The sequence below is a fragment of the Aristolochia californica genome, unplaced genomic scaffold (genome assembly GCF_029961685.1).
Source record: "Aristolochia californica isolate CCGP_79_NKW_82.1479 unplaced genomic scaffold, dmAriCali1.0.hap1 SCAF_5, whole genome shotgun sequence".
NCBI classification, from domain to species: domain Eukaryota; kingdom Viridiplantae; phylum Streptophyta; class Magnoliopsida; order Piperales; family Aristolochiaceae; genus Aristolochia; species Aristolochia californica.
This window is the reverse complement of record NW_027182214.1, coordinates 40,234,634-40,250,580: the sequence shown is the minus strand read 5'-3', so window position 1 is coordinate 40,250,580 and position 15,947 is coordinate 40,234,634. Positions and strand designations below refer to the sequence as shown.

The following is a 15,947-nucleotide window of genomic DNA, read 5'->3' as shown; positions in this document are numbered from 1 at the left end:
AATATCCAAGTTATAGATGATTTGTAAAAACATTCAAAATCTAGCTGATCTAGGGTATAACTTTGCGTGACAGTTTAATTGACATTTCATAGCTCAAACATCTGAATTTTCCTTGTACACAGATGAGTCTTAGTGACAAAATAATGATCACTGTACTCAAATATGCATTGTCTCAAAATGAATTTAAACTAATGTGTTTGCCGGTAACAAAGAGTTTTCGGCTGACTTTGCATCCCTCATCAATGAACATAGTATAAATATGACTACTGCATGGAATCAGCAGCATATTCTTCGGCTGGTTCAAGTTGGCATTCACTCCCATAATAGGAGTTCGGAAGGCCCAATCAGAACTTGAAGGCTTTGGCTGCTCTCTTCCTTTTTCTCCTCCTTTCTTGCCGGGCCTTTGAAGTGTGCTTACTTATAAACATCCTTACATCCTTGTATGCATTCCTTGTATGCATTTCTACGTAGATCCTTTTAAACTTGCTCTTATTAGGTGCTAGTTTATTTTCTTCCATGCAGGCAATAATTGCCAGTGCTTTCTGGAGAAGTCAGCTCTCACACAAACATCTGCTAGAGAGTCAAGCTGCCCTTCATCTGGCTTTATTGGAGGGGGTGAAGAAGAAGAAGAAACCCCATCTGCCTATGCTTGATAACACCTCTCTTTGACTTCATTTCAGAGCAACAGAGCTTCTGTGGCTTTCTTACCACTGCAATCCCAGTTAGACTACCATAAGTAGACATATTAAAGTAAAACCCATTTTCCTTCATAATTTCTATAATCATTATTGCTTCATCCACCAGCCCCAGCCTGCAGTACCCATCAACCAACATCCATGCAGCCAAATCAGCTTTTACTTGTGGGTCTTTCAGCAGCTTGTCAAACACCTCGTGTACCATCTTTGGCTGCTTGGACACAGCAAAGGCTTTCATCAGAGTGGTATAACAGACCTTGGTAGGTGCAAACCCCTTTTCACACATCTCATTAAAGAATGCAAGAGCTCCAACTATATCATCTATTAGTATACGCCCATCAATTAGTATATTGTGAGAAACCACATTTAATTCAATTCCTGCATCTTCCACCATCTCTTGTACTAGTTCCTTTGCATTCTCTACCTAGAGCTGCTGGCAGTATCCCTTGAGAAGCATATTGTACATAATCCGGTTGGTAGGAATCCCAACACGGGCCATCTTCGTGAATCTGAGGTCTATTATCTCAGGCAATAATGGCGGATCTGTCCTTTTTTCCTACCAATTTATCAAGAGTATCGTCATTCTTTTCGGGTTCGGGGTTTTCAGATCCAGCATAGAAGGATGCTGCAGATGTCCCTTCTACCTTCTCGCGATGCTTGAATCATGTTTTCTGTAGTCTTCAGAGTGCCCAAACCAAAATAAGCTGCAACCAAGGAATTCATTGTGGTGACATAAGGGGTAATTCCAATGTGAATCAACTTTTCCATAATGAAAACAATCAAATCTTTCCTTCCACCCCTGCCCAGAGCTTGATCATGACATTGTAGGTGAGGACATCTGGCTTGCTCAAACTCCTGCATTTCTTCTAACAAACTACAAGAATCTTTTTAGTGTTTCCAATATTGGCGCAAGCATTGAGCACTGTGTCGAATACTGCAGAGCCCGGCCTCGAATCAGCAACAATGGAAGGGCTGGCCTTAAGTGACTGTATGCCTTGGGTAACAAAAGCACGAAAGCAAAAAGCTGAATGGCATTGGCCCTCCTCAGGAAAGGAGGCAAGGCAACTTACTACAACACTCCATGCCTTGACGTGGGTAAGTAATTTGACTTGAGCATGGACTTATGATGGAAGTGGCTTATAGGGTGGCCCCTCATTTGGCTACAAAAACAACAAGGAGGTTGAGGGAGTTGGCGTTAAGTCGTCTCTTTTGCTGAGGGAGTTGGCAATGAGTTGGAGTAGTTGTATCTTGTTGCAGAGGCTGTGGATGACGGATTATGTGAGGGAATGGCGGTTGGGTTGTCCTGGTAGGATACTTATGCTACCAATCGACTGAGATAAGTGGCATTGGAAGATGAGGAGAACTCTTGTAAGCAATCCATGCTTCTTGGGTTTTATGTCGATTTTAGTACCATTAGTAGTTTCTTTTCGCTCTGGCCATCATGATTAAATGTGTGTTAGGAATTAGACGCCCTAATTCCAAACTAACAAGAGAAATAATAATAATTGTAGAAGAAAGGAAAAATAAGCACGAGAACAAACAACACACAAGATTTATACAAGTTCGCTTCAAGGTGAGAGTACGTCTTGTCTTCTGCCGCTGCAGTAATCCACTATAAAAATGAAATAGTTTACAAACACTTGCAAGTGTTTTCTCTAACTTCTCTCGGGTTGAAACACAAGATGCTCCTCGGATGATGACCATAAAACCACTAATAGTGGCGCTCCCCCAATATAAAGAGAAAAATAGGGCAACCGCTTTACAAGAGTGAAATTCCCTAATCGCCCTTAATGAAACAACAGTTAATATACCCACACCCCCGGGAGGGGGGCTCCCTGCCCGCCTTCCAACCCTCACGACGACCTTAACGTGAAGGTCACGTACCGACTCAACATAGGTCGTTGATTAGGCTCCACAACTTAACAATCTCCCACTTGGAGACTAATCCATCATCAATATCTCCTTTGCAGTGGCAACAACTTCTCAATCCTCAGAGAGAAGCCCAACTGAAGTTGCACACAACTTTAGTTTCTCAATCGTAACAGTCATTGTCAACATATCAACTGGATTCTAACTTCCTTGAATTTTCTCAAGTGCTAAGACTCCATCCTCCAGAGCTGATCTGATGAAGTGATAATGCACCTGTATGTGTTTTTTTTTTTTTGGGCATGATAAATAGGATTCTTTGCTAAATGAATAGCACTATGACTGTCACAATACAACACATTCTTCCTATGCTTGAGACCTAATTCTTCCCAGAAAGGCTGCAACCATACCATCTCTTTGTTGGTTTCGATCACAACAACATATTCTGCTTCAATAGTAGAAAGAGCAACTATCTTCTGCAACTTAAAGACCCAACTAAATGTTGTACCACTCAATGTGTATACATATCCAGTGGTACTCTTCTTGCCATCAATGTCTCCAGCCATGTCAATATCTACATAACCCTGTAATCCCAAGTCTAATTTTTTGAAACATAAAGCTGAGTCTATAGTGCCTCTCAAATACGAGAAAATCCATTTCACTGCTTCCCAATGTTGTTTACCCGGATTGCTCATATATCTGCTCGCAACTCCCACTGCATGAGCTATGTCTGGTCTAGTGCACACCATGACATTTATGAGATTGCCAATAGCAAAAGCATATGGCACATTGGCCATGTGGGCTCGCCCCTGCTCTGTAGAAGGTGACTGCTCCTTAGATAGCCTAAAGTGATTAGCCAAAGGAGTACTCACTAGTTTTGCATCATTCATGTTGAATCTACTCAACACCTTCTTCACATATTTTTCTTGTGATAGTTTCAAGATATCAGTATCTCTAGTAATCCTCATCCCAAGGATTTGCTTTTCAACACCCAAATCTTTCATTGCAAACTTCTTGGACAACTCCCTTTTCAACTTACCTATTTCCTATTTGCAAGCACTTGCTGTCAACATGTCATCAACATATAGCAGTAGAATGATATAGGAGTCATCAAGCTTCTTCACATAACAACAATGATTGGCCTAGCACCTCAAGACACCATTACTACTCATAAAGGTGTCAAACTTCTTATACCATTGTCTTGGAACCTATTTAAGACCATACAAGATCTTAGAAGTTTGCACACCAGTTTCTCCTTTCCTTATGCTTTGAAACCCTGTGGCTGCATCAAGTAAATTCTTCCTCCAAATCACCATGAAGAAAGGCTATCTTTACATCCAACTATTCTAAGTGCAAGTCTTCATTTGCTACAAGTCCAAGCATTTTTCTAATAGTAGTCAATTTCACTACTGAAGAGAAAATCTCAGTGTAGTCAATGCCTTCTTTTTGTTGAAAGCCCTTTACCACCAATCTTGCCTTGTACCGCTTGCTGCCATCATGTTCATCTTTTATTCGGTACACCCATTTACTCTACAAGACCTTCTTCCCTTTTGCTAACTCAGTCAACTATCATGTCTAATTGGATAGCAGTGAATCCATCTCATCCCTCATGGCCAACTCCAACTTGGTTGATTCATCAGCTTGCACGCCTTCCTCATAACTTTGTGGTTTACCTTTATCAGTCAAAAAAAATATAATTCTGTGCAAGGGAGTACCTCTGGTGCTCTGCTCGTTCTGGCAGATCTCCTGAGTTTAGTCACAGGAATGTTCTGATTTACTTCTGGGGGTATGTTTTCTAGGTCTTCCTGAGCAATATTCCCCATCTCAATAACTGGAATATGTCTCAACTAAATCACTTATGACTTCTTGAATTCATCACTTGTGCTCTCAAACTCTGCTCTCAACCTGTCTTTATACAAGACACCTTCATTAAAGATCACGTCCTTGCTCCTGATAACCTTCCGATTTTGGTCATCCCAGAAGCGATAACCAAACTAGGTACCACCATAGCCAATTAAAAAACATATATTAGATTTAGCATCAAGTTTACTTTTAACAGCAGAATCAATATGAATATAAGAAACACAACCAAAAACTTTCAAGAAAGAAAGATTTACCTCTTTGCCGCTCCAGACCTCTTCTGGTATTTTGAAATCCAATGGTGTTGAAGGACCTCTGTTGATCAAATAGGCAACGGTGCTAATAGCTTCAAATTATAACATCTTTGGCAATCCTACATGTAATCTCATGCTCCTAGCACGCTCGTTTAAGGTCTTGTTCATCCTCTCAACTACACCATTCTATTGAGGTTTTCCAAGAATGGTCTTCTTCATCTTGATTCCATTATCAGCACAATATTGTTTGAAATCATCATCTATGTATTCTCCCCCATTATCTGACTGCAAGCACTTCAACGTCAAATCTATCTCATTTCAACCATTGCTCTCCATCTCATGAATGTATCAAAGACATCAAAATTTTTTTTCAGGGAAGTAAACCCATACCTTTCTGCTTGCATCATCAATAAATGTTACATAGTAGTTAGAACTACCAAGGGAGGTAATTGTTAAAGGCCTCCACACATCTGTGTGAACCAACTCCAATTTTCTTGTCTTTTGTTCCTTTCCTGCCTTAGAAAAGCTAACCCTTTTCTGCTTGCCGAAAATACTGCCTTCATACAAATTGTAATTTACAATTTTCAACCTTGGTAGCTTCCCTTTGGACTGAAGCACTTTCAGTCCCTTCTCACTCATGTGACCGAGCCTATAATGCCACGAATCAGAATCAGTAACAACATCAACAACTGCAATCGTGTCTCTGCAACTGAAAGTGATGCAAAAAGTTCCTGCTTTAACTCTTCGTGTAACAACCATGACTCCCTTAGTGACTTTTCAGGCAACACCATTAAAAGTTGACCTTCATCATCAAGTTGCCCTACTGAGATCAGATTACACATCAGTTTTGGTACATGTCTCACCTTGAGAATTTTCCACACTGACCCGTTTGACATCCTCAAACTGACATTAACAATACCGACAGTATCCAAAGGTTCTCCATCAACAAGATACACCTTCTCGTGATCTCCATCAACATAATTCTCCATGATCTCATGCTGCGCAGTGGTGTGAAAAGAAGCTCCTGAATCTAACACCCAAGAGTCAATAAGGCTATCAACCGACAAGAGTAAAACATCTTGTACTTCTTCAGTCACCGCATTTGCAACATCGTTTTTCTTTTCATCCTTCTTCGGTGCTCTGCAGTTTTTCTTTTATGTAACTAAACTTGCCACAATACTAGCATTCCACATTCCTTCGAAATTTGGACTTGCTCCTACCATTGCCCTTGCTGAAATTCCTCTCGAAGTTCCTACCCTTAGTATCGACATTAGGGGCAAAATTAGATGTCGATGATTCTCCGAAGTCATTTCTACAAACTTCCTCCGCAAGAATGGTATCCTGAACATTATTCAAAATTAACTTCCTGTTGCCTATAGAGTTGCTAAGCACAACCCTCATTGGCTTTCAACAATTTGGCAGAGACGCTAAAAGAATTAAAGCACGAACCTCATCATCAAATTTAATTTGAACGGAGATCAATTGATTAACAATCGTGCTAAACTCATTCAAATGCGATGCCACTGATTTATTTTTTGTCATCTTGAAATTGAAGAATTTTTTCATGAGATGTACCTTATTATTTGCGGAAGGCTTCTCATACATGTCGGACAAAATCTTCATCATCCCCGTTGTGGTTTTCTCCGACCCCACGTTGTGAGCGACATTCTTCGATAGTGTTAACCGGACTACTCCCAACACATGTCTATCAAGGAGATTTCTCTCATCATCTTTCATACCTTCTGGTTTCATATCCAGAAGTGGTGAGTGCAACTTTTTACTGTATAGATAATCTTCAATTTTCATCCTCCAGAATGCAAAATCCATACCATCAAACTTATTGATTCCAAGTGCCGATCCTTTTCCGCTAGCCATAGCTCTCAATCACGAACCGAAGCTCTGATACTACTTGTTAGGAATTAGACGCTCTAATTCCAAATTAACGAGAGCAATAATAATAATCGCAGAAGAAAGGAAAAGCAAACACTAGAATAAACAACACACAAGATTTATACAGGTTCGCCTCATGGTGAGACTACGTCCTGTCTTCCGCCGCTATAGTAATCCACTATAAAGATGAAATAGTTTACAAGAGAAATCGTACACACTTATATGTGTTTTCTCTAACCTCTCTCGGGCTGAAACTCAAGATGCTCCTCGGATGATGACCATAAAATCATTAACAGTGCCCCCCCCCCCCCCCCCCCCCCCCTCTCACAAGGGACTGTTTGGAGGACGAAAGTGGTGGTGACCTGGGGAGAAGATAAGTGAATTTGAGGATGCAGCAATCCATTTGAGGGTAAAGGTCAAATGCATTTATCTGGTTCTCTCATGGCTGCTGATCCATGAGAGTCACCGATCAAAATTTGGAAAAGAAAGAAAGAACAGTAAATAAGAAGAAAATATTTCCATGCCCAAGTTTCGAGCTTTATGCTTTTCCATCATCTTTTTCATTCTCAATTTCTGATGGCAAATGGACCAGCCTTGCATATTTAATGGTGATATTGTCATCTTGTTATTTGTGGATGGATTATTTAAACTCCTTTATATGGTCTGATGACACCTAGCAGAGCACTATTTGGACGTCTCAATTCGAATTATAGTAAATTCAGACCAGTGAGCATTAATTGCCGACGAAGCAGGCCGCAGGCTGCTACCTCCAAAGATTAGAGAAATTTATCTTTCAATGTTAAGCAAATGTAGTTTTACTTGAACATGGAAATGCACCATTACTAATTGATTCTCATTGGTATCTGTTTTCTCACATCTTCACCTCTCACTCTTTTCTACTATGTCGGAGCATCATTAACTCCATTGTACTGCAAATTTTATTTCTATCTCAACAGCCTTTGGCATTTTAATCCTAATAAATTTGATATTGATTTTAATGGAGATTTTTTCCTGAACTATGTATGATTTGCTCAATTTTGAGATAAGTACTGTTAGTGTCTTGCAATTACATCATTAATACGTGATTTTTTGCTATTTTTAGGAAATACAAAATTTTAGCTATTATGCTCTCTATGATCAAAGCTCTTAATACAGAGATGATGATGACATCAGGATGGGTTTAGGTTTCCTTGCTTGAAGAAGATGGAAGGAGATTCGATTCTGCGGCCCTCCCCTCATTTTTACACCAGTAAAGGAGGAGCCTCCTCTCTCTCTGCTGCCATATCAGCAAAACATCTCCAATCTTCTCTCAAATGCCATTTCCATAGAGTGGTGTAAGTTGAGAAGTGCATGTCTTAAGCGAGCCAATAGGAGGTCTGAGTTGTTTTGGAAAATAATCGACCTCCCCTGCCATGCAATATATATATATATATATATGTATATATAAAAGTTAGGGTAAGATTACATATGACATGGAGAATATGTAAATAACTGGCTTGAGCATGAACACTTTGTCCTTAAGTTTGCCAAGCAAATGGTGATGAGAACTGATTTTTGAGGGGCTTACAGAACTGGCGAGTATGCTGCATGTCATGCCGCCTGGTTTACATCTGGGGTATTGATAAAAAAGATAAATTTTAATAGTAGTTACTAGTTAAAATTACTGCCCCTATTTGCTGGTGCAGAGAGTGAGATTCTATTATTAACTTACCCATAGTTAGGGTACCAGTTGATCAACATGTGGTGGAGCCATTGGAGAAGTTAGAAACGTTAATTTGGAGTCTAATGGGAGAGTTGATTTATTTATTATATGTAAAAAGCTTTCTTGAGCTTATAAGAGAGTTTGCTCTGCAGAGGAAAGTTTTGGAGGAAGCGACTACAGCGGAGGGGATTCTCCATTTTCAAAAGAGTTTTTTTTAAGTCTTTTTTTGTTGTTGTTGTCTAATTCAGTATTTCAGTAACTTCTTTAAGCATAAAATCTCTCAAACTCCTCGGCAGTGACCTTGTTGATAGTCAAATGGCACCTGGGAAGATCATGTAATCTGGACACTAACAAGTGGCTTCATCGTGTATTTGCATTCGGTGGTAGCTCAGTTGTAGGTTGAGTTTGAGAAGGTGCAAGCTCCTCTCAACTCATCTAATAGATTATTGATATGAAGTGAGTGAGGGCTATTTGCCATTGATATATATCATTCAATGTTGATAGTCAGCAAAACCAAGTCTCATATTCATTTTTCATGAGCAAAATCCTAGAATAATAGGGGTAGGGGTTGGTGCTAACATGGTTATATGATCCCTACCACCAACCCCTTATGAGCAAACTCTTCGATCTCTACTTTTGGATGTGCTTAAAATGGTGTTATGAGCAAATATTGAATAATGTAACTTTGAAATGGTGTTATGAGCAAATATTGAATAATGTAACTTGGGTGCCTATGTAGCATTTTGTTTGAGATAGCAAAAAAATCGATCCTCAAAGCTTTGCAAAATAGTACTCATGTTAGTAAGAATGTGCTGAAGTGTTATTTGTTAGACTTATGTGATAATAAAATCATATGAATATATAAACAAAAGGTAATAAAGTACATACATTTCATTTTGAAATTGATTTGAATGAGAATGTAAAGTATCAGGGGGAGTTAGTCCAAAATGAATTGCACTTGAATTACTCAGTTCATTAGATTAGGTTGTTATTGTGGAATGATTTTTACTTCATGTGAATCACGTCAGGTAATTCAATAAGGCAAAAATGAAGGAAATCAGATTCAGACCTATTTTGCGAATCATCTTAATGAATCGCATGTCCCGTGTTTCCCACCTCCCTCCCCCCCCCCCCCCCCCCCCCCTCCAAATCCCTCATTTACCTTCTACTCTCCCTTTCCCTCGACCTTCCTCTCCCTTTCCCTCTATCTTCTCCCTCTCGGCTTTCGTGGCAAAGCACGGGAGGCCGAGCCTCCCGGCCTCTCTTCTCCCTCTTGGCGTATCGTCGAAGCATCGCTTCCGTCGCCGTAGTCTCCCGCCATTATCGGCGTTGTGAGGAAGATGATGCACGCCATGAGGAAGACGATGGTTTAATTTTTCCTTAAGTTAGGAAAAATTAAACCAACGTCATAAAAACAATAATCCATATTTTTTCGTTATAAAATAATTTTATTTATTTATTCAATATATTCATTTTATAATTACTGTATTAAATTAGTGATTTAATAGTCATAATTAAAATATTGTTAAAATAAATATTTGATAAATTATTTTGGTTTAATTATCCCATTGCTATAATTAATTAAACCATTGGTTTTAAATTTTGTGACAATATATTATTAATTAATAATATGTAAATATATATATATTATGTTATTGATAAAATAATTTTTTTATTTATGATATTAATTTTTTATTACTGCATTAAATTAGTGGTTTTTAATGTTAACATATATCTTATGTTATTAAAAAATAATTTATTTCTTTATTATATTCGCTTATGTTATTTTTTGCTTTTATTTAATTTTTTTATAATTTATTCTTATCACACGTAATTATTATATTAATTTATAATAAACTGTAATCATTAAGTAATATAATATAGTCTTTTATTAATTAGTTTATTAATATATTTTAATGCTACACATTAAATCACACATAAGTGTAGTAACAATGCTTATTTTGGTTAATTATCTGTTTAGGCATATGTTCTATTTAACTATATTACAAAAAGTTAACCATTCTCTTGTTTATATCATATTTTTCATTTTGGGGCATTAACACTAGAATTTGTTTTCCAGTGCACTTGAACTCGTCTATACTAATACCCAAGGATGAGTTGAAGTTGAATCATTTCATTTAAGATAAATTGAAATCTTCACTTAATTTCAAGTTCATTGTGGACTAACCCCTCCTCATAGTTTTGTCAGAATGTTTAATGTTTACAAGTGATTAGCATGCTTCCTTTCAAGCATACTGGGTCTAAAACCATGCCTCATTTGTAAGACGATGGAGGTATTTATAGGTTTTCGAGGTCACTATTAATCAAAAGGATGTAGCTCCCCAAGGTAGCCATTTACTACTAATTATCCTAAGTAATATTTCACTAATAACCACTCTAAGTAGTCATTCATTAATAACCATCTTAGGTCACCATTTATTAATAACTACTCTTAAGTAGTAAAACAAATGATGAGACATCAACAAGAGTAACTTGTATAAATGGCGATGATTGATTAAGGGACAAAAACAATTAAGACATACCTAACATATGTGAAAAAACACCAGCATCAATAACTCATGTACAAGCTAGACACACATGCAAACAAGACCTATCTGAACTGGCTAGAGTGGCATTAGTTGAAGAAGTAAGCTAAATTGTAGACATAGGGGAAGAACTCAATTGGGCCATCCATTGGACTAGCTACTAAGTTCATTTCCTTCTCGGAGTACCGTTGGAGCACTGCCTCCGTTGTCGTTGCCCACTGGCCCACTGTAGTCTCCCGCCGCTGAGGAAGATGACACGCGCCGTGAAGAAGACGATGGTTTAATTTTTCCTAACTTAGGAAAAATTAAACCATCGTCATAAAAATAATAATTTATATTTTTTATTTATAAAATATTATTTATTTATTTATTTAATATATTCATTTTATAATTACTATATTAAATTAGTGATTTAATAGTCATAATTAAAATATTTTTCAAATAAATATTTGATAATTTTTTTGTTTAATTATCCCATTGCTATAATTAATTAAACCAATGGTTTTAAATTTTGTGACAATATATTATTAATTAATAATACATAAAAATATATTATGTTATTGATATATATGTATATATTTATCTTATATATATATTTTATTATTGTATTAAATTAGTGGTTTTTAATGTTAAAACATATCTTATGTTATTAAAAAATAATTTATTTATTTATTATATTCTCTTATGTTATTGTTTATTTTTAATAATTTATTCTAGTCACACATAATTATTGTATTAATTTATAATAAACTATAATCATTAAGTAATATAATATTTTTTTCATTAATTTGGATATTAATATATTTTAATACTACACGTTAAATCACTTATAAGTGTAGTAACCATGTTTATTTTGGTTAATTATCAATTTAGGTATATGTTTTATTTAAGTATATGATAAAAGGTTACTCATTCTCTTGTTCATATCATACTTTTCATTTGGGGCACTAACACTGGAATCTGTTTTCCAATGCACTTGAACTCGTCTATTCTAACACCTAAAGGATGAGTTGTAGTTGAATCAATTCATTTAAGATGAATTGAATTCTTCACTTCATTTCAAGTTCATTGTGGACTAACCCACCATGCACAATGTCAACTACACGAGTTGCAGACGTGTCATTGTTGTCAAGTATGCTAGAATTGGCCCACATTGGTTTACTAAACTTGTCCTTGCAGTTATAAAAAAATGGTTGGTATACTCATAATGGACGCATCGTCTATGACCTCTACCATTACCACGACTTCTACTATAACCTTTGCTATCTCTGCCTTTATCTATGATGCCCCTTCCATGCCCATAGGTAGCCTTTGATTGACTTGACCTATTTTGTATGCTGAGGGCAACAACGCCAACACTCTTAGTTTCTTTGAGACCTTGTGCTACCACAATTGATTTTGCGGATATTACCTTGTTGAAAGCACTATGAAGTGAAGACACATCACCATAGGCAAGCAATAGGCTTGGACTACATCATATTTTGATCGTAAACCATCCAAAATTTCCTCATGAATTTGTTTATGCTACTTTTGAAGTTCCTTTTCACTAGTAGTAAGAGAATGGTAGATATTGATCTCCTATAGAATGCTTTGCAGTTCAATATAATAATCTATGATTGGTATGTCACTTTTTTTGTACTAAACAACTAGGCATGTAATTCATAACTCTAGACATTTTTTTTGTGCATATATCAACTCAAGTGTAATCCAAATTTCTTTAGTAGTTTCGCAATTCATACTCCGACTTCTAAGCTTTGAGTCTATACTATTAAGTGAACAAATCCTTATCTGAATGTTCTCCACTTAGGCTTAAGATAGATCCGTTGGACCAACTTCAGTAATTCTTGTCATTCACCTTTTTAGTAGAATGTAACATGTCATCCTATATTATAAAGTACTAATTTCTTGTTTTGATCCTTTCTTGCCGGACACCTTTTAAGTAGAATGTGACATGATCTCCTGTATTATAAAGTACTAATTCCTTGTGTTAATCCTTTCTTGCAGGAACTTAATCTCTCTCTCTCTCTCTCTCTAATTGGAGATTTTGGGCTCAATTCTTAGTAGAGTTAATTGATTGTATATTAGATAATTTTTTAATTTTGTGGATACATCTCTCACTTTTATTGATCAACTAGAAAGAGAAATTGGAAGCAACAAGTATCATTCCTTGGACAAAGGGCAGTAATAAGGTCATCAACAAGTTCTTAACCATTGTCGCAAAACTTGCATGAAGTGTCTACAATCAATTACCACATTGTCAAGATTATTTGCCATTATGATTGAATTCTTAGCAGCACATATATTAAAAACAAATTTTAGAGATCTAAGAGCTTCTAAATCAAAATAGGCACCTTACAAGTGTTGAAGCCACCAAAGAGTTGCACCCAACAAGAAGAGACCCAAAAAGCATTCATATAATTTTATCAACACAATAGTTCCATAAAATCGAAAGAATCCAATGGAAAAAGCTTGCATGTACCAATTACCTCCTAGCCACACAAAATTATAGTTGTCAAGATATAAATGTTTTTAGAATCCTAACAACTATATATTTTTAGGACTAGGAGGTCATTTCTCACACACATATAAATAAATTAGTGAACAAGTTTAGTTTGCAATTTTTTTTTGTTCAAGAGAATGATTCCCCTTTTAAATATGGCAATTAATCTAAAACTTTTTAAAAAGTTTTGAAAGGAAGAAAAATCCTTAGAAATAACCCTATTGGCAATCAAACCCAAAATCGTCGATTAACACGGCACCTTATCTATTAGGCCATGTGGTTTCTTATAATTAAGGGTATTTAGTAAAAGAAAAATATTTTAAAAGAGGCATACAATTGTATGTAAATCCAAGTAAAGCTGCATATATAAATACTAGAATACAAACAATTTACTAGAATATAGAAATTGCTCTTTAAACTATGGAACTTCAAACAATTACCTTTTTTTTTAAAGAAAAACAAATGTAAATGATAAAAATGATTGAAATAAGAAATTTAATGGATCTTTCACAAGTTGTCTATGAAGGGTGAAACACTAAGTGTATCGCCGAAAAGTTCCTTGTTTCAATGTCTTGTTTCAAAAAAGCTCAAAATTGAATGATGCCATCTCTTTGGCCATTTTGTAGCCAATCAACCAAACCAAAGTCTAACATACTATAGGGTTCTATACAAGTTGTTTGTGTTGTTTCCACTTAGACTTGAGTATTCCAGCCTGTTCAACTTCAAATATTAGATTTCAGAGAAACAAAATTATTCCTTCAATGCACTTTGACCTCCAAATGAATCATTTCTTAAGAGCCCAGAATGAGTACTTCTTGCAAGACAAGAATCCACCCTTTTAGAGATGAGTATATGTGACCAAGAACAAGAATATGAGCTTATACAAAACTACCATTTTTTTCATAATTACTTGTTGTTTTTTTCGTAAAATCCTATCTACATGTAATAATGATATAGACAAAAATCAAACAATGCCCTTTACATTCAAGAACAACCACTATTGCAATAAAATAGAGAGAAAAAAAAACAAAAAGATAAAAGAACATCCACTAAAAGAGAAGCCTTTTAAGATTTGGACTTCATCATAATGTCTTTATAATATTTAGAAAACCAATCCCACGTCTTACTGGCGTCTTCCTACTCATGTGCTAACTGGAACAGTAAAGATAGGATTTTGCATAATAAGATATAAATGCAAAACTTTAACAAAATATTGGTAGTTGTAGTAAAAATTTGGCCATATCCTACTTTGCCTGCATCTAAGCTTGTTATGATGCTACTTTGCTTAAGATAGGAGCTCATTAAGATGGTAATGTCTTCTATTTAAATACAATAAGACTACTTGATGCCACCTTTAAAATTCATTAATTTACTCAAACTTAACTTTGATGGTAACTCTATAGGAAATGGTTGTTCAACATTTATATTGGTGGAATTGTAAGGGATCACTAGGGCTCTGTTTCTCCAAGCTTATTCAGACTTTGATCTTGTTTCCAAAACATTACTAGTTTTTTATTGGTGAACTAAGAAACAAGATAAACACACACACACGTAAATTCCAAAGGAAGGAAACTCATAAATCACTCCTCACGTCTTCCATATCCCCAACTAACAAATAATGATACTCATCATCATCAACGTAAACCAACCCAATATTTCCATCACCATCACTCTCCAAATTGCCCAATTCAACTTCTCTAACGTGTCTTTCCAAGGAAGACACACTCAAATGCATCAAAACACGTACTAATTGAATAAGAAAAAGAAAGCACTTAAATTATTCAAGCCAATCAAGATCCATATATTTCATAATCAATTGTCCAATTAACCATTGAAGGGACAACAATCATCCCTTTGCAATCCTTTTAGTTTATAATTAAACTTTGAAAGAGATAAGATTACATTTCTCGTTAGTAATTTGATTAGAACTTTCAGTTTTCAGAAATAAACATTCATATGAACAACAAATTTTTTTATCCTTACTTTTACCCATCTCACATTTGCATTACAAATGTGAATAATTTTTATATAAGTATGTCCATGATAGATTGTAAGATGAGATTCACTTAAGAAATCTCACAAAAAGGTCATATAAACAAATAAAAAATTGAACTTTGATCGGTTTTTAATGATGGCCTTTGTAGGAATTTAGCAAAGGTTTGGATTTTATGATGGGTTCGAACTTAGAACCCAAGTAAGAAAGTTCTCAAATCCATGACATCTACTTTCTAGTCGAAGTAAAAAAAGACTTGATGCATTATTAGTAGTCCTTGCAAGAAATATTGTGTTTTTGATTGAGAGGGAGGGCAGCGTCCTTGAAATTTCTAGCTAAGATCTCACCTCCATGTGGCCTTCTAAGGAGAGGGTTTTCAATTCATTAAAGCCGACCACAACACATTTTGTTTTACTCAATCTAGAAGAATTCAATTGTGCATTTACGATATTGTTGTATAATGGGACATGAATTGAGCACCTATTCAGACTTAGATACCATAAGAGACGGGTTGGGTTCCAAAGAAGTCTTGAAAAAGTGCTCTAGGAGAAGTTGTATGCAGATATTTTCAAAACCTTTTGAGTTTCCCATTTCTACCAAGGAGAACGAGGGTATGGGCCAATTGTTTGACAAGTGATACT

At 35.9% G+C, this 15,947-nt stretch overlaps 1 pseudogene; it reads right to left on the bottom strand.

The window, feature by feature from the left end:
- Positions 1-263: 263 nt before the first annotated feature.
- On the bottom strand, positions 264-1,194 carry LOC137965326 (pentatricopeptide repeat-containing protein At3g09650, chloroplastic-like; annotated as a pseudogene).
- Positions 1,195-15,947: the final 14,753 nt, after the last annotated feature.